At 53.0% G+C, this 23,110-nt stretch overlaps 2 long non-coding RNA genes across 4 annotated transcripts; both read left to right on the top strand.

The window, feature by feature from the left end:
• The first annotated feature begins 12,124 nt into the window (after window positions 1-12,124).
• LOC133063920 (uncharacterized) lies at window positions 12,125-17,745 on the top strand. Of its 3 annotated transcripts, none has more exons than XR_009694545.1 (3): window positions 12,125-12,358; window positions 14,302-14,498; window positions 15,004-17,745. It is a non-coding gene; the product is annotated as an uncharacterized LOC133063920 (long non-coding RNA). The 3 variants fall into 3 exon arrangements; XR_009694546.1 differs by having other exon boundaries at window positions 12,152-12,358; window positions 14,387-14,498; XR_009694547.1 differs by lacking the exon at window positions 12,125-12,358 and adding an exon at window positions 12,387-12,645.
• A 2,238-nt stretch (window positions 17,746-19,983) lies between these two features.
• On the top strand, window positions 19,984-22,815 carry LOC133063209 (uncharacterized). The gene is made up of 3 exons (XR_009694378.1): window positions 19,984-20,988; window positions 21,793-21,949; window positions 22,056-22,815. It is a non-coding gene; the product is annotated as an uncharacterized LOC133063209 (long non-coding RNA).
• Window positions 22,816-23,110: the final 295 nt, after the last annotated feature.

Genomic DNA, 23,110 nt, shown 5'->3' on the forward strand with positions numbered 1-23,110 from the left:
GCCTGGTGGGCTACAGTCCACAGGGTCACAAAAGAGTCGGACACGATTTAGCAACTAAACAAGCAAACAAACAAACAAACAAAATGTGTAAAATGCACACATGGAGGAAGAGAACATTTCAGCGTTGGAGGACGGGAGGTGAATCACAGCGGATGAAGTTATTGGAATATGATGCAGTTACAACAGGTTGCAACATGACTTAGATCTTGAGAAACAGTGTCAAGTACGTTTTAGAACAATGGTATGTGCACTGGGACAGCAGTCACATGGAATGTCCACATTAGTGCTGAAAATGTGGAAAAGGATTTGTTAAAGTAACAGGATTACAGGTGGTGTTTCCTCAGATTTCTCTCCAACAGAAAGATCCAGGCTTTGCTAACAGAGGAGATGAGAGCTCAGGGCTGGGGGTCCTCGTTGAGCTGGAAGGGCCTGGGGGCTCGGGGCGCAGGGGCTTGTGGAGTGGAGCAGGGGGTCTGCGGGGGGGAGGTCGGGAGAGCGTCTGAGTGAGGGAGCCCCAGCTCTGGGGGCCTCCCATCCAGGCTCCTCGTAACTGAAGAAACAAAGATCAATGATGCTAACATTCTCCCAAAATGATGATGGAGGAACTAATTACTGGAAAAATTTAAGATAATGGGAAATGGGGTGTGTGCATATATGTTCATCCTTTAGTAAGTGGTGGTCACAGAAGGCAGTGCCTGGGCTGTTGTGACAAGAAGCTTCCCTCCCCCAATGTCCAGGCCCTCATTCAAGCTGAGGCTGGGCCGTGAGAAGCAACTGCCCACCCGGCTCACTTCATGGCTCGTTAAGCAGACACAGCAGACGCCCAGTCCTGCTTTGACCTTGAGGAGAGCTTGAACTTATGCACTGCTAAAGAGGCTGGACTTACCAAATGTCAGAGGGAACATTCAGGGAATCCTTATCCGCACAGAGTCAGGGGCCCATTTCCTCCTCCTGCAATCCTGTGGGCGCGACTAGGGCCAGACTGGAGCCCACACAGTGAGGAAACTGCAGGGCGGCCTCATGCATGGGGGCAGGGGTGGGGGCGGCTGGACACTCCGAGGGGCAGACACCCCCCCGTCCCGGGCATCAGGACAGGAGCAGCCCTGACTTCATGAGCCTTTTTTTAACCCAAGTCACATTCAAAGATTTAATAGGAACCAGAGGAGGACAAATATCATATGATATTATTTATATGTGGAATCAAAAAAAAAAGGATACAAATGAACTTACTTACAAAACAGAAAGGGACTCACAGACTTAGGGAATGAGTTTATGGCTACCGCTGGGGAGAGGTGAGTGGAATGGATCATTAGGGAGTTTGGGACTGACATGCACACACTGCTATATCCGACACAGACGACCAACAGGGCTCTCCCTGGAGTGCTGCGCAGTGTTTTCTAATAACCTAAGTGGGAAAAGAATCTGGAAAAGAACAGACATGTGTACGCGAGAGCGAATCACTGCTGCACCTGAAACTAGCACGGCACTGTTAACCAATTGTGTGCTGTTCCAAGTCACTTCAGTCATGTCCGGCTCTGTGGCCCTGTGGACCACAGCCTGCCAGGCCCCTCTGTCCACGGGGATTGCCGTGCCCTCCTCCAGGGATCTTCCCAGGCCAGGGATTGGACCGGCATCTCTTAGGTCTCCTGCGTCGGCAGGTGGGTTCTCTCCAGTATAAAGTAAAAATTAAAAAAAATTAAAGTTCAACCCTGAAAGATTGATTGGATGAATAGATAACCAAAAACGTATGTAAATAAAAGTGGATAAAACATCGAAATGGAGTTGCTGAAGGAACTGCAAGGGATGGGGACCCTGGAATCTCTCGACCCTGATTTTCGAGGGCCCAGGGACACCCCTACAGCTCTGCAGGATCTGAGGGGCCCTGGGGAGACCCTGGGCCCTCTAGATTGGGAGTAGCCAGCCAGACCACACAGGGGGCCCCCAAAGTGGGGGCTCCCCACAAGCAAACTCCAGTTTGGGAGGCAGGTTGGTCTGGACAGAAGCATGGTCTCCATGACCAAGAGGACTGTGCTGCCTGAGAGACCACTGAACCATGGACACCACGTAACTGCCAGACAGCTGGGGTGGTGGATGGGTGACCCTCGCACGGAGTGGGTGGGCGACTGCCACGGCCACGGAGAGGCCCTCCAGGACCTGTTTCTCCTGTGGGTGCTTGCTCTGCGCCCCCATCAGAGGCCAAGCCGCCTCTGCCTGCCCCGCAGGCCAGGAGAAAGACACACGGGGACCCCGCAGTCTGACCTCCGTGGCTCTGACCACTGGGGCGGGAGTGATCAGCCCGCTGATGTCAGCAGCGCACGGGGGGCCAGATGGCCGCCTCCGCGGAGACGCTGTGCACCCCCCACCCCCCGCACCACGCTGGTGCCCTCTGGGGGACACGTGGGCCTCTGGTCTTAAAAAGAAAGCTGGGCATGCGGTGCCATCACCGCGGCCGCGTGTTCGCTGGCAGCCTGAGGACTTTACCGCGCATGTTTCTGAGGCAGAGCAGGCCAGTGTGCCGGCCGGGTGCGAGGGCGGACCTGCAGGCCTGACTCAGCTGGTGTAGACTGCTAAGACAAAGCCCTGCAACGTGAGTGTGCTCCGTGCATGATCTGAGAAGCCCTGGCTGGTCCTCTGGAGCTGCTGTGGCCCCGGATGTTCACCCAAGCTCCTGACCCGAGACCCACCCACACTCCTGGGTGGTTGTGAAGAGTTCCTCAGCCTTAGTTTTATTTTAACTTTACTAATCTGTAGTGTCCATAACCAGATTTTTCCTTCATGAAGCTAGCCTGTCACCCCCTAACACTGTGTAAACTACATCCTGCACCTGGTATTTGTTCCACCTGCACTATCTTATAGCAAATCACCCCTTAGAGCTGTTTGCATTTGCAGAAAAAAGGTCCCAGGTCGATAACCCAGAGACGAACGGATCCAACTATCTGGCTGCCAGACCCAACTACCAGGCTGCCTGACGTCAGTGGAGACTTTTAAAATAATGCAAGGAGAAGGATGCAAAACCACTTCACCTCTTTGATCCTTATCACTTACCCTGGACTACGAGTTCCACCTGTAAGACTCCTTACTATCCCCTGGGAGAGGGCACAGTTCTTGAGGTGCTAGCCTGCCGTGTTCTTCCTCCGGCAAAAGGAATAAGACCACTCTGTTTCTTCCAAACTCTGTCTCCGTATTTCTGTTCAGCATCGGTGGGCTGGAAGCCGAGATTTTGGCGACAATTTCTTTGTCTTCTGGCAAACAGTGACCAGGAGCTTTTGTTTCTATTTTACAGAATAGAAGGTTACTTGGGGAGGTCTGCCCAGCATACCCAGCATGGTATCCTTGTGCGTGTGGGGCGATGCCCACCCCCTGGTCCAGCAGGGCCTGGATGTCCGCCTGTGGAGCCGGGATGACTGGTTCGAGACGTGGGTGTGAGATAAGAGAAGTGCCCTGCTTTTGTTCTGGCACCATCTGCTCAGGTTCTGGGTCCTAGAAGTAGCCAGGGCCATGCAGAACTGTGAACGTGACACACGACACGACCGCTCTGAGCTGGACTGGGAGAGCCCTCGCTCTGAGAGGTGCAGGCTGGGTCCTTCACAGGCACAAGCTCGCCAACTCCTCCCTGTGTGAGGCCAGAGGTGGGCTTTGTCCGAAGCCTCAGATGAGGTCTGCTGGGGAGCTGCCTGGTCTCTTCCTGGATCTGGTGGCATCTGGCGGGACCTGGAGGGGCCCGGCGAATCTGGTGGGACCTGGTGGGATCTGGTGGGCAGGCACCTGGCTGAGGCTGGCCAATCTGAGACCCTGGTCCTTCCAGTGTGTGACAGCCCTGGGCTGAGCATCCATCTGTCTGCCAGAGTCCAACTCCTGGAAGCTTTCAATGCCAGGAGCTAAAAAAAATTATGTTTACTTTTTGTCTGATTTAGTTTGGCTTTGACTTCTCTTATTTCAAACCAAAAGAACCTTAGATAGATGCTACTTCCGTCTGTAAGAGAGAAGTGAGACTCAGGTGATGCAGTGAGCTGAATGTTCAAGCCCCCCCAGCATTCATATGGTGAAGTCCTAACCCCTGTGGCATGGTGTCTAGGCTGGCCTTCAGGAGGCGACTAGGTCACGGGGGCAGAGCCCTCACAAATGGGACTAGTGCCCTTGTAAGAAGAGACTGGGTCCCCCATGCCCTTCCACCAAGTGAGGACAAGGCAAGGAGATGGCCATCTCTGAACCAGGGAGGGGGCCCTCCCCCGACCCTGCTGGTGCCCTGGTCTTGGACCCAGAACTGTGACCAGTAAAGACTAGTCTGTGGCATCTTTGGTCTGGCAGCCAGAAGGGCCTGGACAGATGGGCAGGGAGGTGCCCAGGGTCACCTGGCTGGGAACAGGGGCAGCCTCTCTCAGCTCCCATGGCTCTCATCACCAACAAATGCCTTTGCTTCTCAAGCTCCCATGAACATGCGGTTCACCAAGGAAGCTTGTTAAATGCAGACAGCAGGGCCCCACCACAGATCCTATTCTGCAGGTCCCATTTTCCACAATCTGCATTTTCCACAAAGTCCCAGGTGGTTCTGGCGCAGACCACATCTTTGTTGTTCAGTCGCTCAGTCGTTTTGTCTGACTCTTTGTGACCCCATGGACCGCAGCACACCGGGCTTCCCTGTCCATCACCAACTCCCAGAGCTTGCTCAAACTCATGTCTATCGAGTCAGTGAAGCCATCCAACCATCTCATGCTCTGTCGTCCCCTTCTCCTCCCACCTTCCATCTTTCCCAGCATCAGGGTCTTTTCCAATGAGTCAGCTCTTTGCATCAGTTGGCCAAAGTATTGGAGTTTCAGCTTCAACATCAGTCCTTCCAATGAACATTCAGGACTGATTTCCTTTAGGATGGACTGGTTGGATCTCCTTGCAGTCCAAGGGACTCTCAAGAGTCTTCTCCAACACCACAGTTCAAAAACATCAATTCTTTGGCGCTCAGCTTTCTTATAGTCCAACTCTCACATCCATACATGACTACTGGAAAAATCAGAGCTTTGACTAGACAGACCTTTGTCAGCAAAGTAATGTGTTTACTTTTTAATACACTGTCTAGGTTTGTCATAGAAGTATTCAGTGATCTGCTAAAGTGATTCACAAAACTCAGGCAAACACTCCCTATGTTTACTGCTTTATTATAGTAAAGGGTGTGACCTATATACTACTGCCTGACTTTCAGGTGGGCGCATGGCCACCTAACCTATTTCTTTTTTTAAGTTTTTGGAAATTAATTTATTTTATTTGGCTATACCAGGTCTTAGTTGTGGCATGCAGGATCTTTAGTCTCTGCATGTGGGATTTAGTTCCTTGACCAGGGATCAAACCTGGGCTCCCTGAATTCATTGGGAGTACAACTTAGCCACTGGACTGCTGGGGAAGTCCCAGTCACCTGAACCATGGATGCATTGTCCAGACTCTGCTGCAGGTCAGCAGGTAAGTTGGAGATGAAGATGTGTAAGCAGGAGTAGTGTCTGAGAGCTTCTGGAAATCTCCTTGAAGTTGGGGAGTGGTCAGATGTGAAGGTTGGAGCTCCAGCAGCCACTTTGGGAGAGAAAAGGAAAGTCATGAGCAGCAAGGTAGAGGCATTCTTGGTCATTAGTGATCCTAGTATGAATTCATGTGACCTGGGAATGCCAACCTCCATGCTTCCTGTACATGAAATAAAATACACTTCTGACTTATTTTAGTCACTGTTATTTTGGGTTTCTGTTTACACAGCTGAACCTAATCATGGGAATAACAAACAACACTGGCCACATCTGTGACTATTCCAAGGCAGCTGCTGCTACCGGAACACACAGGGCCTTCATCAGCATCTCTGCCATGTCCCTGTTCTCATGGTAGCCCTCAGTCCCCAGGATGCTAAGAAGAGCTGATCACTTCGACCCTCCTCAGGAGGCAGCTTTTGCATGTTCTGGGAAACCCACCGCACCATCTCCAGCTCTGCCTCAGTGTCCACCTCGCACAACAGCCCCTCTCCCACCAGTTAACGTAAAGTCTGATCTTGTCACCAGCTAAGAACTCCTGGACCCAGGTCTTCTGCCCTGCAGACCACACCCTCCATCACAGCTTCTGGGCTGAGACACGAACAGAAACACAACAGGGAGGCAGAGGTCTCCAGAGGGGCCTGGGAGGGACACTTGCAGTGACCACCTGCCCTTGGGCTGGCTCGAGGAGGATTGTCATCTCCTTATGTTGTGCCTCGTGATGCTCTCTGCAGTACAAGGTGACACCCCAGCTCTGGGGATGCAAGGGAGGTGACCATCCAAGTTTACGCAGCAGGTGTGCTGAAGGTCTGTCCAAACCTAACCTGTTGTCTTAACATCTGCTCTGTGTGAACAGGCTGTGATGTAAACCATGTACAGCCTGTGTTCAGGTGTCAATTCCCTGGCACCTGAAACGTCTGCACTGCTGAGGGAGTGTGTCACCTGCCCAGGAGGCCTGAGTCCTGCGTAGGAGCAGCTGAGCCACCCTGGTCATCTGCAGTTTGTTCCCAAAATGCAGCCACGTTGCTGTCTGAGACACACAGGTCCTGTATAGAATGCAGATTCCGGAGGCCCCAGAACTCCAGGGGTGGGACAGGAAGAAACAAAGGCTCCTGAGAAAATTCATGTTCTTAGGCCAAGGTTGCTGGGAAAGGCCAGGCCCTCCTTCTAGACCTTCATGTCAGCAATCAAGCTGTCATTTTATGAACCATTAAGCTGACTGTGCTCACTGATGATATTTTAGATTCTACTGAAATTCATAAGCTGATCCACCTTTTGTAATAATCCTACAATGTGTCATCCATCATGGTTCCAGCTTCAGAAAGAGGGCAGCAAGGGTATGTCCTGTAATGTTCCCATCAATGTTTATTTTTATTTAATTATGTCTGGAGAGCAGCACTCTCTGTTTGGATGGTGGACAGTTAGGGAGGGCTTGTGAAGGGAGCTGAATGGGAGGCCACACTGGTGTCCTCTTTATTCCAAGGAAGATCCAAACATGATCTGAAACCTGTGCTCTTGTTCCATCTGGCCCACACGCACACCACGGCCGATGCTGAGAGGACGCTGGCCGCAGGACTGCGGCGTGTGGCTGCACCGTCTTCCCGCCACACTGCCACCCGTCTGATGTCTCCAGGATGTCACCTAGATGCACTGTCACAGACACACCCATTGTGTCCTATGTGAGGGGGTTCCATCCAGAAGCAGCTTGGGCAAACAGTCCCGGGCAAAATCCTCCAGGTCCTCCAGCCATGCTCCGGGAGGCAGCCCGACCAGCCCTGGCTAGCCACCCACCCACAGTGTGTCCAGGCAGACACGAATCACCTGTCCCCAGGGTCAGCCTTCCGCGTCCTCAGGAGTGCCCACGAGCCCATGTTCCCCCAGCCCAGACAGCCCCAACTGTCTGTGGAAGCACCAGACCCCTGAGGGCAGCTGCAGGGCCTGCTCGGCTCCCGAACGAGGCCAGGCGTGGAGCAGAGTGGGTCCAAGGCCAGAGGCAGAGGGCTCAGCCACGGTGGCTGCCACAGCGGCCTGGAGAGCTCGGACGCTGAGCAAGGAGGGATGGGTCACTGGCGACCAGTCTCTGAGAGGCTGCTGAGGAGAAGGAGGCTGTGTAGTGGCTCTTGGTTTTCCACAAGTACTTGTGAATCTGCGGTGACCCTCACAGGGTCCCATCTGGATCTGACCTCCCAAGGACCAGGAAACAGCATCCTTGGCAATGATGTACTCAGCATGGACCACGGGGCATTTGTGGAGTAAATGCACAGCTTGCCACAATTATAATGAGTCAAATAGAATCACTGAAAATCGCCAAAAATCTATGCAAAAATGGGTACATCATGCAGTAAGTTGATCTCTTTGCATCTGGACTTTGCAGTCTAACAGCCAGAACTCAGAAACAACGTGCACATGCACATGTGTACACAAGCCTATCGCACATTCTGGTAGAGAGTCTGGAAAACATAGTTTAAACATAATTTAAAAAACACACAATACTCTTCATTGTAAGTTCCAGACAACCAGTCGACTCTCACAGAATACTTTTGTTGATTTTTGGAGAACTCTTATATCTGTCGGTAACCTATGCTTGTAGCGGACCAGCAAGGGTCCTTTCCACACGTTAGTGGATTTCTTTCTTTCTTTTTTTTTGCCTTAATGGATAAGACAAAAGTGAAGCCACAAAACTCAATCTGATCTTTTCTTGCTTGTCAGCGACTTCTTTCCTGAACTGGATCTTAGTTTTCTAATATTAAAAGAGTATTTCCTCCATATTCTTGTGCTGTTGGGTATATTGGCTTCAACACAGTATTGAGCATAATCAGCCCATTAGCGTTTTCTCCCCCCTTTTACTGAGTTGAGACTCTCTGGAAAGCAATACAGGTGGGGTGCAAACACTCCTGCTCAGACCCTGTTCAAGCCACACCTCACAGGACTGACAGAGCGGGAGCGATGGTCAGCGGCCACTGTGGATAGAACTAGGAAAAAGGAGACACAGGAGGACTGAGGCACGTACGCTGCCACCTGACACCAAGACCAGGGATGAATTATGGCTACAGAACAAAAGGCATATGCATAAGCCTCACAAAGGAAGGGTGAACGTCTGAGAGAAGCTGGGAGATGAAAGCGGAAGGAAGAGCCAGAGGCGTGGGCAGTGCTCACATTGCAGGACTGTAAACAGGCCAGTGCATACTTGAGGCTGCTGCTGAGTTGCTGAGTTCTCTGTTCCTGGGAGGCCCAGGCATGGGCTCAGCTGTCTGCTGCCCTGGGTTCACTTTTATCTGGTTCCTGGCTGCTACCTCTGGGTCCTGCAGGATCTCCTCCTCTGTTAGTCTCCTCTCCACTCCTCTTACTTGCTGAGCCTCTCTTACAATAGAGAACTCTAAAATAGCTTTTCTTGATTAAAATCCATTTACTCCAAAGTTCTTAGGCAGCATTATAAATACTGGTTTTAAACACTAGCCAGAGGATTATAGATAAAATAGAAACTATTTCCCAATGAAATTTCATCTAAAAATATACCAGCCTCTGCTCTCACCTTATTTTAGTGAAGCGCATCAGAGGGAACGCTGGACCTGTATTCAGGTGAAGGTCACTTATGTCTCTTTATGTTATTTCCAGGAATTACTCAAGAGTAGATGAAAAAAAAAAAACACAGAAGGGAGTTGTCTATAAAAAAAATGTTCACGTAAACAGGCTTTCTCAGTCAGGGAAAACACTTTTCTGCTTAAATTCAAATAAACCAGGACAAAAGGTGTACTGGCCCTGAGGGGGCTTGGGACCCAGCCACCTGGGGTGGACATTACTGCTCATGTCACTGGAAAAACCTGTACTGCAGAGTCCTGGTAGCTGTTCCTTTGTCTTTCATTCTTCCCTTGACCTCTGAAAGCCCTTCTCTCCCAGAATTCAGGTAGTGGTTCTGGAAGAAGCTGCAGAGGCAGCCCAACTGACCGGGCTACTTAACCCCGTTCAAGTCAGTGAAAATGAACAGATCGCTTAGAGTCATGGGTACTTGATTTCATTCTCCATTTGCAACGGTGAAATTTGCTTGATAGCATGGTTAAATATCCCCAAATTATAATTAATTCTAATTAGCCAATAAAATCTTAGTGCACTAAAATCTTGATTAACCAGAACTGAAATAGTCAGAATTGCCATGCTGTATTCTATTTTTAAGAGAGTGACAGATTGAGTAGAAATACAATCTAAAACCAGATTGTGATACAAATTTCAGGCAACATTCTGGGATTGGTTTAGCACTGCTCTCATCTGGAATGCAGGCCACATTCAAATTTGCCCATGGGAACCATGTTTTGGCTGGCCAATCCCTTCCTCTGTCCTGCCAGGCCCAAGTCCCCTCACCCCTTTGACACCGTTTGGTGTCGTTTCAGGGGGCGACAAAGAGCTCTGTTACCATAGTTCTTTTTGTCTCAGTGTAGAAAAGAATTTAGTGAAACAAAGTGATAGATAAGAAGTGATTTATTAGAACAGGATGTTTGTGATAGGTGGGTGAGAAATGCTGTGCCCCAGAACTTACTGGGCTACAGTTTTTTTTTTAATTAATTAATTAAGCTATTCATTCTTGTCTGTGCTGGGTCTTCCTTGCTGCATGGGCTTGTCTCGAGTTGTGCCAAGCGGGAGCTACTGTCTAGTTGTGGTGTGTGGGCTTCTCATCGCAGCAGCTTCTCTTGTTGCAGGGCACAGGCTCTGGGGCATGTGGGCTTCAGTAGCTGTGGCACATGGGCTCAGTAGAGCCCAGGCTCAATAGTAGCGGTGCACGGGCTTAGGGGTTCCATGCATGTGAGATCTTCCCGGACCAGGGATGGAACCCATGTCTCCTCCATTGGCAGGGGGATTCTTCAACACTGAGCCACCAGAGATGGGCTACAGTTTTATAGTCAAAGGAAAAGTGGGGAGAAGGAGAACTTGTCTTTCTTGAGAAGATGTCATGCTTCCATCATCAGGTCCTCCTCTAGGTTGAGCAAGGACTTTGCTTGTCTCCACGTAGTCAAGCTAGGTCCACAAATTACTGTTTTCTGGTCAGAGATCGTGTCCGAGGGAGCATTAACTTACTGAGCTCACTGGGCAGTATGTGGGTCCCATGCTGTCCTTGTTTCCTTCTTTGAGGGCATGTCTGATGCTTCTGCAGCATGGCTTTGTCTCTGAGCAAGCTTGCTTGGTTTTGTGGTTAAGCAAATCTGCTTCCTTGAGTAATCATTAACTTACAGGGGTCTCTCCTATCTTTTTCTATTTATAATCCTCCAGCGGGATTAACTATTTAATCATCTACTTTGTCACTTCTGTCTCTATCATCTCCACACCCTGGGAGTGTCATGTCTTCCCCTTTCCTTCCTGGCGGGCCTCCTCCCAGCCTATATTTCTGCCTTAGTCAGTTCAGTTCAGTTGCTCAGTCATCTCTGACTCTCTGCGACCCAGATATCCCATATTCCTGCTTGGACTCAGCCAATCATATTCATTTCAAACACTGGACTGAAGGCCAAGCTGGTATTCCTTCCTTGACCTTTGTTTTCATTGCCTTTGATGAATACACCACTCTTGCCTATGAGAGTTTAGGACAAGACACACCTTCCACCCCCCATCCCAATACTCATGCACCTCACAGGCCACAGCCCCCAATTCTCAAGAAACATAACTCAGAGGGAGTGGGGCGAGCTGAGTGGGTGTGCTGTCTGGGTGCTGTGGCATCTCCCAGGTGGGCAAAACCTGAATAGGTAAGGCCTATTACACCTGTGTAACCACCTGGCCCACCTCCCACACAAAGGGGAAATGAGGCATCACTCTGACCCTTAGCCCAGACTGCATGGAGCACATTTGGAATGGCAGTCCTTCTCTCCCCATTATTGGGTAGGTTAACTTCACATGGAAAGGAGGACACCACCCACCTGAAAGTGGAAATGACCCTGGAATCCCCTCTGGGGCCAATAACTGTCTCAGTCTGGGCCACCCATTCCCAGCCCTAAGGTCGGGGTGGGGGGGGGGGGGGGGCGTGTGTGTCTGTGTGTGTGTGTCTGTGTCCATTTCCCAAGATTTCCTTTCCCCAAACTCTTCCCTGGTATCCTGACAGCACACTCCCCTTGACCCCACCCCCCACCCCCACTCTCCCCCCTTGTCCCTGGGTGGCGGGACAAACTTCGGAGTCCTGGCAAACAAGATCCCTACAGAGAAACAAGTGGGCCCACCTCCCAACAAAACAAAAAAGGTTCTAACAAGGAAGTGAAGACTTTAGTTGACTGCAGGCCTTTTGAACCTAAATGGAGCTAAGATAAATAGCAGTATGGAGGCCACTGAAAGTGAAAGTCGCTCAGTCTTCTCCGACTCTGCCACCCATGGACTACATAATCCACGGAATTCTCCAGGCCAGAATACTGGAGTGCGTAGCCTTTCCCTTCTCCAGGGGATCTTTCCAATCCAGGGATCGACCTCAGGTCTCCCGCAATGCAGGCGGATTCTTCACCAGCTGAGCCACCAGGGAAGCCCGAGGCCACTGGGACATATTAAATGATGACGATCCCTTCTTCGTCATTAGTATTCACTTAGAAAACCGTAATTCATTGGGAGTTCCTGTTAGAGAAAACCTTACACTGAAGATTAAACACTGCAAGTATCTTGTATCCGTGTTGAGGGTAAACTGCACTGTGAAGCTTAAGCCCAAAGGCCGAGGCCCGCGCCCAGTGTGGGCACGCGGGAGGAACCGCGCGCACGCGCAGAGCTGGCTGCCTGCCAGCTACGGTGCGGAGGCCCCGCGCACGCGCAGAGCTGACTGCCGCCCAGGGACGGTACGGAGGTCCCGCGCATGCGCAAAGCTGACGCTGACGCACCGCCAGTCTCGGCTGATAGGCGAGGTGAGGGGGTCGAGAGAGGAGGGGTGGCGGCGGACACTTTGGGGAGAAGGGCGGAGATGATGGTCAGGAAAGCTGGGGGGCGGGCGCTGTGCCGGCTGAAAACCCAGGTAGAGCGTCTGCCTCCGAACTAGCCAGTACCAGACGGCCTCGACCGAAGCGGCCGGGAGCGCGCGGCGACGGGGAGGCGGAGACTGCGCAGGCGCGGGAGGCGGCGGCCCCGGCGCGCGCGGGTTGGACGCTCGCGGGCTCCGGGCCGGTTGAGAGGGCCTCCCCGCCTGCTGTCTCCGGTACGTGTCGTCCGCTGTCGCCCGCCCCGCTCTGCTCAGGGTCGTTTGTGGTCTGCAGCCGCTGCCATTCAGGAGCCTCCGCTGGGAGCCGGCCTTGCGGTTCACGCGGCGCAGCTCGGGCTCGGCCTGCTTTCGGCGCGCTCTGTCCTCCCAGGCTGCGAGCGCCGCTGACGCCATCGGAAGGCGACCGGAAGCGCCGGCGCCGCGTGGCCCTGTGTCCTATGCCCGGTCCCCGAACCCCCTCCCCGCCGTTTCTCCGTGTCCCGTCCTTGGTTCCCTTTTCTGACTGCGAAGTGGGCCTCTCTGATCTGTTTCTGATGCCCGTGGGGAAGGATAAGAAGCGGAGTAGGAGGCGAGGGAGCAAGGAATAAAGGAAGGGCCTCCCTGCAGACTGTCCGCTATCAGGCCACGCTCTGGTTGTAACAGAGGCGCGGGTGAATTTGTCTCTTTCAAATAGATAAGTGTTTTACGCTTTCACATTTACATTTAGTGTATTTTCCCCACTGTTGAGTGACCTTCCTGGCCAGCAAGTAGACCACCCAGGATGACCCACCTCCCGGGGGCTCGGTCCTAGGTGTGCTGTCGGAGAACTGTGGTCCTGGAAAGAGGGTTGGGGAGGGCGTGTGCCTGGCGTCTGCCCTCGCCTGTCATCTCGCAGCCCGTCCTAGCTACGGTCTTCCATCTCAGACAGTACTGTGTAGATTTAGCCTCTCCGACTTCTTCCTGTTCTCTAGGCACCCGTGACCTCGTTCACCCAGAGGAAGGTGCATGGGCTATGGGACAGTGAGTGGGAGGAGTGGTGAAGACTGGGCATTTGTGCAAAATAAACGTTGAAATACTAAGCCGCGTCTGTTAGCTTTATGTCTTTTAACCTTCATTTCAAGCGTATGGTTTTTGTAAGTCGTTTCAAGGATTGTAGTTTGTTCTAAATCAGAAGTACTCTGCAGTTAATAGATCAGCAGAGTCTCAAACTGGATGGGGAGGGAAAGCAAGTAGAGTGCTTTTGAGAAGTTCTGATCTAAAAATATGCCCTAGACCACCATTTCTTGCCACCTCCCCAGGGTGGTTGTTGTTCAGTCGCTAAGTTGTGTCCAGCTCTTTGCAACCTGGTGGATTGCAGCATGCCAGGCTTCCCTGTCCTTGACTATCTCCTAGAGTTTGCTCAAACTCATATCCATTGAATTGGTGGTGTCATCCAACCATCTCATCCTGTCATCCCCAGGGTAGTTGATGCATGTTGTGAGACAGTTGCTTTGAGGCTATGCATCATCCTGTTTCTTTTCAAGTTTTTGCCTAGTTGCTGGAAACAATTACAAGACTGTTTGCCTAATGGTGATATTCTTGTTTCCCTCATTCCTTATTTATTTATTTTTGGCTGTACCTGGTGGTATGTGGGATATGCAGGATCTCAGTTCCCCAACCAGGGATTAAGCTCATGCCCCCGTTCCTTGGGAACACAGTCTTAACTGCTGGGCTGCCAAGGAATTCCCTCTTTCCTCACTTATTAATAAGACTTTTCTGTAGGAGAACACTGCTCCTTCCATATTTCTTTTTTTGAATGTTTTTATCATGTGGACCCAGATGTAAGGGTCTATGGGAGGTTAGTCAGTACTGGCACACTCATTACATTAAAAGTAAAGATTATTTTTTCCTCAGATCATTCCAGCTTTGGCCATTAGGAGCTCTTTCAGACTCCTTTATGTTTACTCCATGAAATCCTCAAGGCTGGCCTTCTTTTCAGCAACCTGTTTGCAGGCGAAGAAGTTGTGGAAGAAGTCGTGCAGATCGCCGGTCCCAGGAGAGGGGCTTTCCTACATAAATGGCAGAGTCGAAGGATGAAGGTGGCAGTAATGGTAATAGTGGCCATTTGCTGGGTGTATTGGGTAGTGGGTGAAGCACTTGGGACACAGTTTTTATTAAATTCTCATCATAAACCTTCATTTTCCTGGTCTTATCCATGAGGAGACTGAATCTGGGGGTTTGGGGCCTGAGCCGGGTTCTCTCTGCATGAGAGGAGGAGGAGGTGCTCCAAGAATCTGTGCCTTCCCTGTTGGCTGGGCATCCCCACCGGGAGGGCAGCCCCGCCGGGAGGGCATCCCCACGGGAAGGCGCCCCCGCCGGGAGGGCAGTGCTATGCTCGCCTGTGTCCTTGGCGATGGCGCCATCCGTGCAGGGCGTCTGATAAAAAGGGCCCTTTCTGTGTGCACATTGGCACACGCTACACCCATTCCCAGTGGAGATGGGAAACATATGTTTTCTGTTTTATCTAGAAAAGAGGAAATAGGCAGTGTTATTTCATAACATTTTCTGTTTTGGAAAACCTGAATTTTTTCCACATGTATTTTTAAAATGTCTTAGGAGCAATCCTTGGAGGAAAAGACACGATACAGATTTCACCAAGAGTTCCTCCGCTTTTCATCCACATCTTCAAGAAACAGCTCCAGGAAGAAGGGAAACCTTCCACCAACACACATGGCTAAGGGATGGATTTGCAAGCAACCTCGAAGATCAGCTCTCATGGGGCTCTGGGACCTTACAGCCCCGGCCCGGGTCTTGGCACGGCCTTCTCTGTAAGGGGAGGTGTGCTGTCCCGTGGTCACTGGCTGCCTGCGAGAGAGCCAGGACTCCAGGCTCAGCATCGGACCAGCCTCTGACCCCCTCTTGCAAAGGACGGGGGGGTCGAGCTTTGGGCTGGACCTTTGTTTCTTGAGGCATGTTTGCCCCGTGTGCGAGCCGGTGCCACTGACACTCCCCCAGGAACAGTGGGAGCTGAGCAGGCTGAGGTGGCCACAGGCCGGTGGTACAGTGCAACTCCATGCCCTTCCTTCTCACCAGGGCTCTATGGAAAGTTAAGAAATACAGAAAGGACAAACAAAGTAAATGAGACACAAGTCACCCACAGCACAGGAAGCTGGGAATGTGGTGTGTAATCACTGAGACCACAGGGATATTTCCGCTGAGCCCAGGGCAGAAGGACTGTGGGCGAGTGTGGGTGCGGTTGGACATGCAAGAGCGTCCTTCCCACTCAGACCCCTGCATGTGCAGACGTGAGGGGAGACAACGAGGGGGCTGGGCGGTGAGGCTGGAGTACGTGGAGAGAACAAAGCACATATGTGGAGTGAACGTGTTTCCTGTAGAAAGTCAGTGGTGACTTGAAAATGGAACAGGGACAGACAGACCTGACCTGAATGGGACAAGCTCAGAACAAACTCATCCAGGAAGGCAGAGGCTTCCTGTGAGATGACTCAGTGTCACTGAGGTTACAGAAACAGTGTGAGAGGGAGAGGCAGCCACTGACTCTGGGCTCTGGTCTGGATGCTGGGCAAGGACAGGAGAGCAGATTGATTCTCCTGGATTCTAAGGACTCAGGATGAGTCCAAGCAAAACTGTATCTGGATATTTCTAAACCCACTATGTGGTCAGACTCCCCCAAACCGGCTGTTTCCTTGCTCTGTGGTCATCCAGTCCCTGCCTTACCCACACCCACTTGCATGACTGACCTTCCCTTCTCATCCTAGAGCCTAATCAGTGAAAACCTCCCTGCTTGCCCTCTGCCCCCCAGCTAACAAGTGTTCTAATCTTTAGATCCAAAATCAGTGCAGTTGGTGGCTGCAGCCATGAAATTAAAAGACACTTGCTCCTTGGAAGAAAAGCTATGACAAACCTAGACAGCATATTAGAAAGCAGAGACATTACTTTGCTGACAAAGGTCCGTCTAGTCAAGCTGTGGTTTTTCCAGTTGTCATGTATGGATGTGAGAGATGGACTATTAAAAAAAAAAACAAAAAACTGAGTGCCAAAGAATTGATGCTTTTGAACTGTGGTGTTGGAGAAGATTCTTGACAGTCCCTTGGACTGCAAGAAGATCCAATCAGTCCATCCTAAGGGAGATCAGTCCTGGGTGTTCACTGGACGGACTGATGTTGAAGCTGAAGCTCCAATACTTTGGCCACCTGATGCGAAGAACTGACTCATTGGAAAAGACCCTGATGCTGGGAACGATTGAAGGCAGGAGCAGAAGGGGACGACAGATGATAAGATGGTTGGATGGCATCACTGACTTGATGGATGTGAGTTTGAGCAAGCTGCAGGAATTGGTGATGGACAGGGAAGCCTGGCGTGCAGCAGTCCATGGGGTCACAGAGAGTTGGACATGACTGAGCAACTGAACTGAACTGAATCTTTAGATCTGCACGTCTCCGCCTTGGTAGCTTATCACAGGGATAGTTGGGGCTGTGCTCCTCCACTGATTCCCAACGGATGAGCTAACCTGACGTCAGTGTCCCCACGACTCCCCCTCCCTCCAGGGGGAAAGCAGTCTTCATGTCCTGCCCCGTGGCAGTGGGGCGTCACTGCAGGACCTTGCTTCAGACCCTCCAGGTCTGCCTCTGTGTTTGCTGCTCACTCTGGGCTTTCTCTGGTCTTGAAACTGGGCAAGGACAGGTCTTGCAGGCCTGCAGGGGGCAGCCCACCACCTACTAATATGATTCAGAAGCTCATCTGGAAAGATGGGTGCAGAGGAGGAACTATGGCACTTTTAAAAATATTTATTTTTAAACTTTATTTGGCTATGCCTGGTCTTAGTTGTGACATGCAAAATCTGCTACTAGTTCTCTGACCAGGGATCGAACTCAGGCTCCCTGGGTTGGGATTGTGGACCCTTAGCCACTGGACCCACAGGAAAGTCCCAGAACCACAGCGTTTTACCAGAAGAATGTCAAGGACAGAGTCTTTATCGAATATCACACCATCAAACGTGCCCAGCAGTGGGCGTCCAAACAGGGATGAGCTGACTCCGGGGGATCAGTGGCTCATGGTCCTGTGGGGGCTCTGGCGCGGACTGCAGGGTGCCGAGGTCAGCGGGGCAGCCCTGCTGCCTCCTGACCTGCTGACCCGGCGGTGTCTAGGTTTGCAGAGAAAGTGTGGGGCTGTGGGGCCTTCCGACCAGCCATGCGCTGTCACAGCAGCTAGGACACCTCACTGCGGTCCGTGGGTTTGAGATAGTCACTCAACAGCCTTTGAAGTAAGACGGACTTTTTGGCCCAGCAGTTCTACTTCGGGAGTCTGTCATCAGAAATAAATGAGTGACGCCAATGGAAAGATGGGTAATTCTGTATAAAACATTAGAAACAACGTAAGTTCTATCAGTCAGGAGACATCGTGATGAAATCATTCCATTTTGAGTCGTGTTTGTGGAATATGTCCGAGGTATGATAATCACTGGGGTAAGTTTAAAGAATAGCAGGTACAGAAAAATCTTATAGCTCAAGAAAATGCACAGAAAGCCCTGGAAGTCAGGGAGGTTTAGTAAAGCAGGCTGACTCTGTGTGTAAGGAGGTCGAGGTGGGGAGGAGGGGTCCCAGCAAACCAGGGAGAAGTCGGTGGAAAACAGGACCCTGCCCGCCCTTTAGCCGCTTCCTGACGTTCCTGCCTGTGGCTTGGCCTTCCCTTCGGACACAGGCCCCAGGAATAGGTCAAGGTCAGGAGTCCAGTGGCCTTGGGATCCTGAAGCTGGCCCAAGCCTGGCAGGTTCCAGGGCGTGAAAGGAGATAGGCCTTCCTGGCTGTGGTCCCTCCGTCCCCAGGGTAGCTGGGCACTCAGGGCAGTTTGCTGGGCTGGACTGCGGCTCCTTGCCCATGTAGCCCCCAGGAAAGGACAGTCACTCTCCCCAGGCCCCTCCATTGCCGTCCTGTCCTGAGTGGGAGCCCTGTGCCCTGTGGAAGTGAGGTCATGGCAGCCTCGGAGCAGGCCCAGCCTGTGGCCACCGCGGGCTCCGTCTGGGAAGCAGGTCCATCCACAGGGAGGCCCGCTGTCAGCCAGGGCAGGGCTGAGGTGGCGGCACGAGCGCGGGTCCCCGTGGCTGGTGGTGCCCACGCTGCTGGGTCCATGCCACTCGCCCTGTTTGTCGTGGGCCCCGCCTGCGCCTGCTTCTCGGCTGGGAACTGGAGACTCAGAGATTCTGTGATGAGACAGCAGCTGTCACCTCCGTTGTGTTCTGGCCCCAGGGACTCTTGGCAAAGTTTGTAACTGAAGCCTGCTCCATGGACAGAGGAGCCTGGAGGGCTACAGTCTACGGGGTTGCAAAGAGTTGGACACAACTGAGCAAGTGACCCTACTTACCTGAAGGTCAGCCCGTTCTGGGGGCTGTGGTGCTTCTGCTTGGGGTCTCTGGACCCCGTTGGGGGGTATCTCTGTACTGCGTGTGTGTGTGTGTGGTCTCTGGACCCTGTGGGGGGAGGGCGTGTCTCTGGACTGTGTGTGTGTGGGTGTGGGTGTGTGTAGTCTCTGGACTGTGTGTGTGGAGGGGACCTGATGGAGGACCCAAGTGTGTGTGTGTGTGTGTGTCTGTGTGGTCTCTGGACCCTGTGTGTGTGTGTTGGGGGGGTGGGGGTGTCTGGACCCTGTGTGTGTGTGTTCGGGGGGGTGTCTGGACCCTGTGTGTGTGTGTGTGTGGTCTCAGGACCCTGTGTGTGTGTGTTGGGGGGGTGTCTGGACCCTGTGTGTGTGTGTGTGTGTGTGTGTGTATGGTCTCTGGACCCTGTGTGTGTGTGTTTGTGGTCTCTGGACCCTGTGTGTGTGTGTTGGGGGGGTGTCTGGACCCTGGGTGTGTGTGTGTGTGTGTGTATGTGTGTGTGTGTGTGTGTGGTCTCTGACCCTGTGTGTGTGTGTGTGTGTGTGTGGTCTCTGACCCTGTGTATGTGTGTGGGGGTGTCTGGACTCTGTGTGTGTGTGTGTGTGTGTGTGTGTGTGTGTGTGGTCTCCGTACCCTGTGTGTGTGTGTTGGGGTGTCTCGACCCTGTATGTGTGTGTGTGGTCTCTGACCCTGTGTATGTGTGTGTGTGTGTGGTCTCTGACCCTGTGTATGTGTGTGTGGGGTGTCTGGACTCTGTGTGTGTGTGTGTGTGTGTGTGTGTGTGTGTGGTCTCTGTACCCTGTGTGTGTGTTGGGGTGTCTGGACCCTGTGTGTGTGTGTGTGTGTGTGTGTGTGGTCTCTGACCCTGTGTGTGTGTGGGGGGGGTGTCTGGACTATGTGTGTGTGTGTGTGTGGTCTCTGGACCCTGTGTGTGTGTGTTGGGGGGTGTCTGGACCCTGTGTGTGTGTGTGTATGTGTGTGTGGTCTCTGACCCTGTGTGTGTGTGGGGGGGTGTCTGAACTGTGTGCGTGTGTGGTCTCTGACCCTGTGTGTGTGTGTGTGTGTGTGTGTGTGTGTGTGTGTGTGTGTGTGACCTCTGACCCTGTGTATGTGTGTGTGGTCTCTGGACCCTGTGTTTGTGTGTTGGGGGGTGTCTGGACCCTGTGTGTGTGTGGTCTCTGACCCTGTGTGTGTGTGGGGGGGGTGTCTGGACTGTGTGTGTGTGTGTGTGTGTAGGGGACCTGATGGTGACCCTAGTTGCAGGAGGAGGAGCCCCACGCACGTGTCTGGCCACAGCCGGTGGCACCCATGGGCCTGGCGTCAGACCCTGCTAGTCACTCGACCTCTCAGTGCCTCGGTTTCTCCATCTCTGAGGTGGGTGTGATAACAGCACCTGTTCTGTAGACCTGTTAGGAGACAGCAGCAGCTAACACATGCAGGAACACCTGGGACAGAGTGTCAGCTTGCTGTGAAGACCAGCCTTCATCCTCATGGCAGCAGCAGGCCGCAGGCTGCCCCTGGTGGCCTGGGGTCCCCTGCAGGGCTGGTGGAGGACTGGCCCAGAGCCGTGCCTTTGCCCATGAGTGACAGCTGCTCCCGCTGGTCACTTTAAAGGACGGGCAGTGGGCAGGGCCCAGGCCCAGCCCCGTGGATCCAGTCGGCATGGCCTGCCCTGTGTACCCATGCCCCTCTTGCTGTGTCTGTCCCCCCGTCCCCAGGGGAGGGGGTCTGGGCTGTCCCCTGCGTGTCTGCAGCTGAGGGTGGGCTGGCCCATGCAGGGCAGAGGTGGGGCCTAGCCCTCGACTGCTCACCTTGATGCTGTTCCCTGAGCCCCATCTGGGAGCAAGAATGGGGGAACTCGGGTCCTCAAAACAAGATGTTTCCCCTCCCTTGGACCCCTGAGCCCAGCAGTGGGGTCGGTATGTGTCTGATGGTGGATCTGAGTGATCTCCGGGTGCTCAGTGGAGGGCAGACCCGGCAGCCTCCAGATAGGAGATTCACAGGGGGGTCACCTGTGTCTCCTGTAGTTGGACAGGGTGTGGGGCACCTGGAGCCCTCTCTTCCTGTGGGTGAGAGGGGGACACTTGGAAAAGCTAGAGCTGTTCTGGGCAAACGCTCAGCTATCTCCTAAGGCAAGTGCACACCCACCCCAGGACCAGTGACTTCAGGAGTCGGAGGCCCCTCGAGAGCAGAGTGAACATGCACACACGGTGAGTACACCTCCCAAATGTCAGTCCCGTGGCGGAAGCAGGGTGCCCACAGCACGACCTTGACAGGCAAGCAGGCCCGTGATGGTGGGAGTGGGGGAGGTGGTTACTCTTGGGGATGGCGACTGAAAGGTGTTTAGACTTCTCAGGTGCTGGAACTTTGTACATCTTGGTCTGGGTGTGGACGGCAAACGTTCTCAGTTTATAAAGCTGTGCTCTCAGCATATCTGTGCTTTGCTCTGTAAGTGTGACACTCGAGAAACCAAAGTGCCCTGACCAAGGGGCTGCAGTCCTGGCCTACATGAGATGCCTGCAGGCCTGGGTTGGCCCATCCCGCCTGGGCTTCAGTTTTCCCAGCTAGAGCAGGAGGTTGCACACAGCTGGGGAGGCCTGAGTCCTGCCCACAGGCACGTGCATACTGACCTTGACCACGCGGCTCCTGTGGCCACTGCCTCGGGGCTCAGGGTTGGGAAATCGCTGACTCACTTCGCTCGGCTCACCCAGAACCAGCTGGGGCCTGGTCACACTTCTTCCATTTGGAGGGGACAGAGGGGGAAGGGCCTCCACGTGGTGGGCGGGGGTTGGGGGAGGCTGTCCCCCAGCCCTGTGGCTGCCCCGGCTGGTGCTCCTGGGGGCCCTGGGGGCGCCAGCTCAGGGCCATCTGAGTCCTTCTCAGACCCCTCCGTGCCGCACGAAGGGCCCTCTGACCACCGCTGAAACTTGTCATCACAGTGGTTCAGAAAATCTCAGTCATTTATTAATACTTGGCTCAAGAAAACAGTGATGGTTGAATGCCCTCTTTATCAGACTATGCTGAAGACGGCAGCCTTCAAACCCCCCCACACTGGGAGCCAGCCTGGGGGTGGACAGCTGGTACACCTCCTTCCACAGGAGAGTAAACGGAGGCCGCTGGCTCAGGCTGCCCGATTCCGGTGCCATGGCAACCTCCAGCGTCACGTGCTAGGTGATCACGGATTCTTTCGTTTCCTCACTTTTATTGTATTTGATGTTTTTTCATCCCTTTATTTGTTCATTCATTTTAAACAGCTTCATTGAGTTTTAATTCACAGACTACACCATGCACCCACTTAAAGGGTCACCTCGACGGTCTTGGTTTATCCATGGACAAGAGCAGCCATCACTCGATCCATTGTGGGGCATTTTCATCACCCCAGAGAGAAGCCCGTGCCGTTTACTGACGTTCTTCCCCGCCTGCCCACGGGCAGATGTGCCTGTAAAGCTCAGTGTGGTGGTGATCTCTAACCAGGGCTCCCTCTGGCTTGGTGCACTGACCTGTGGCCCAGGCTGCCCCCGCTGGTGGCTCCTGCCCCAGCTCCACTCTGCTGCTTGTCTGCCTGGCTCTGTTACCGAAAGGCCACTCAGAGGCAGGCATGTGGGCCTGGGCCTCCACGTGCCCAGACCTGCCTGTGCCTTAGAGTCTCCCTGGAGCCACCGAGAACATGAATATAAACTAGGAGACAAAGGGGGTGCCTCATCTTGACCATTGGAGACTCACCAGGGCCCCAGGTCACAGCACAGTTTGCCCTGAAATCTCCCATGGTGAGCGTGATGCTCCACCCAGCCTGGGGCTCCAGGGACCACATCCCAGGGTAAAATAGTTACTGTGGCCCAATGTGAGTCCAGAAGAGGTCCTCAAATTTGCTGCACGTTGAGCTAGTGAAGGAGCAGTTATTCCTAAGCTTCTCTGTTTGTAGGTCTGTTGTCCACTGTGAAACCCAGGTCACTGCTTCTGTGGGCCCATTGCAGCCGCGGGGGCCTCACCCTAGGGGCCCCAGGCAGGTGTTCGCCCCAGCTGCTCCCCCGCCCCACGCACCCCTCCAGGCTCAGATGGGCCTCAACCCTGCTCTCATTGCAGCGGTGTTATTTTGATTAAACATTTATTTTTCAAACTTGTAGAAATCACTGTCTTTGGCCAAAACAGACATGATTTATGTTTTTTAAATCAGCTCTGCTCTACTCAAAACATATTTAAAAGATGGGCAAAGTCAGTCTGGACTGTTTAGGTGACTCCGCGGCGACTCTAGGAAGAAGCTCAGGGACCAAGAGCTGACCCAGGGCCTGGAGGGTCCTTTCTGAGAGGGTCACAGGCAGTGAGTGAGAGGGT

The sequence above is a fragment of the Dama dama genome, chromosome 10, assembly GCF_033118175.1.
Source record: "Dama dama isolate Ldn47 chromosome 10, ASM3311817v1, whole genome shotgun sequence".
Taxonomy (NCBI): Eukaryota; Metazoa; Chordata; class Mammalia; order Artiodactyla; family Cervidae; genus Dama; species Dama dama.